The sequence below is a fragment of the Idiotropiscis lumnitzeri genome, unplaced genomic scaffold (assembly GCF_059441095.1).
Source record: "Idiotropiscis lumnitzeri isolate Australia: NSW breed Sydney's pygmy pipehorse unplaced genomic scaffold, RoL_Ilum_1.0 HiC_scaffold_331, whole genome shotgun sequence".
NCBI lineage: Eukaryota > Metazoa > Chordata > Actinopteri > Syngnathiformes > Syngnathidae > Idiotropiscis > Idiotropiscis lumnitzeri.
Window position 1 is genome coordinate 20001 of NW_028283869.1, and position 2404 is coordinate 22404.

Genomic DNA, 2404 nt, shown 5'->3' on the forward strand with positions numbered 1-2404 from the left:
TGGAACCGGAGCTGAGCGGGGAGCCGGGCGCGGGGACCGGGCGGCGCCCGCGGGAGACGGCCTCCCGCGGGGTTACCCCCGGCGGCACCCCAGCCTCCCTCGTTGTTTTTTCTCTCTCATTTTTTTCGGACGTGGGCTACCGAAATTTCCGTTACCGATTCAGCCCCCGTGCGCGGTGAGGAAGTCGGCTGGGCCTCGGTATGTACTCGGTCCGTAGAGGCCGCGTTACCGCGTGGCGGTCAGTCGCGGGAGGGAGCCGGAGCCGCCCGCACGCCCGCGACCGCAACACGCACTCGGAGGCGGCGTCTTCTGACAGACGCCGGTAGGGTTTGAGAAACATGCTTTTTCGGGAAGGACCGCTCGGCTGACGCGGGCCTGGGCTCCCGCACCCCTCTCGTGGCGGGGCACCCGCGAGCGCGGCGGAACTCCCGTGTAGGACATCTCTGGGCCCGTGTGGCCGACGGGCACGCGACAGGGTCGTCTCGGTCTCGCGACGAAAGCGGTTTCGCGCTGGTTGGTGCGCTAGAGGTCGATCCGCAGGCCGAAGGAACCGTCCACCCGAACACCCCGGCGCGAGGCCGGGGCCGGCAGGGGCCCTCCGATGGCGGGTCATGCTTGCCAATCGGTCAGTGGTTGGTGTGGTGCAGTACATGTCAGGGTGTGGGTGCGAGATGGGCCGGGAGGACCGCTCCTCCTGCGTCGGACCCCGAGTCATAGGAAGTGCCGTTTTGTCACAACCCCAGGGGTGGGGTGGGTAACGGTAGGGAAGTGCCGGCCAACGCGCAGAGGTCGACCCGCAGGCCGAAGGAACCGTCCACCCGAACACCCCGGCGCGAGGCCGGGGCCGGCAGGGGCCCTCCGATGGCGGGTCATGATTGCCAATCGGTCAGTGGTTATGTGTGTGCTGCGGTGCCGGCCAACGCTCAGAGGTCGACCCGCAGGCCGAAGGAACCGTCCACCCGAACACCCCGGCGCGAGGCCGGGGCCGGCAGGGGCCCTCCGATGGCGGGTCATGATTGCCAATCGGTCAGTGGTTGTGTGTGTGCTGCGGTGCCGGCCAACGCTCAGAGGTCGACCCGCAGGCCGAAGGAACCGTCCACCCGAACACCCCGGCGCGAGGCCGGGGCCGGCAGGGGCCCTCCGATGGCGGGTCATGATTGCCAATCGGTCAGTGGTTATGTGTGTGCTGCGGTGCTGCGGTGCCGGCCAACGCTCAGAGGTCGACCCGCAGGCCGAAGGAACCGTCCACCCGAACACCCCGGCGCGAGGCCGGGGCCGGCAGGGGCCCTCCGATGGCGGGTCATGATTGCCAATCGGTCAGTGGTTGTGTGTGTTGCGGTGGGGCCGGGAGGACCGCTCCTCCTGCGTCGGTCCCCGGGTCATGGGAAGTGCCGTGTGGCGGTGGTGGGGCCGGGAGGACCGCTCCTCCTGCGTCGGACCCGAGTCATAGGAAGTGCCGTGTGGCGGGGCCGGGAGGACCGCTCCTCCTGCGTCGGACCCGAGTCATAGGAAGTGCCGTGTGGCGGGGCCGGGAGGACCGCTCCTCCTGCGTCGGACCCGAGTCATAGGAAGTGCCGTGTGGCGGGGCCGGGAGGACCGCTCCTCCTGCGTCGGACCCGAGTCATAGGAAGTGCCGTGTTGCGCTGGTGGGGCCGTGCCCGCCAACAGCCTTCAGTGGTCGGATACCACGTTTGCAAGCTCCCCGCTGGAATGGGGACTTAGAAGAAATGAGGGGAAAATTCCCCCGGAGCTCCGTGCCTGAGGGCGGGCTGTGAGCCGCGCCGCGTCCGCCAACAGCCTTCCATGGTCGGACACCATTGTTCGCAAGTTGCCCGCTGGAATGGGCACATAGAAGAAATTTCGAGGATAACATCCACCAGAGCGCCAGGGCGGCCGTTATTGCAGTATGCGTCCGCCTGGCAGCTCTCTTCCGCGGGAACCATTGGGCAATTTCTTTCACGGAGGTGGACATAGAAGAATTTTTGTTTCTAAAAACGTGGTTCCTAAAAATGTGCCCCAGGTGTTTTGGAAAACCCGGGTAAACCTGGGAAGTAGGCAAATGACCCTCTGACTAGGGGTAAAAACGTTTGCCTACTGCAGCGCCCCTAATGCAATTCGGCGGAACTGCAACGCCCCTGGTCGCCTAAACGCTACCCCTGGTCGCCTAAACCTCACCCCTGGTCGCCTAAACCTCACCCCTGGTCGCCTAAAAGTCACCCCTGGTCGCCTAAATTGTCAACCCCTGGTCACCTAAATTGTCAACCCCTGGTCGCCTAAAGGGGACTTAGAAGAAATGAGGGGGCAAATTCCCCCGGAGCTCCGTGCCTGAGGGCGGGCTGTGAGCCGCGCCGCGTCCGCCAACAGCCTTCAGTGGTCGGATACAATGTTTGAAAGGTCCCCGCTG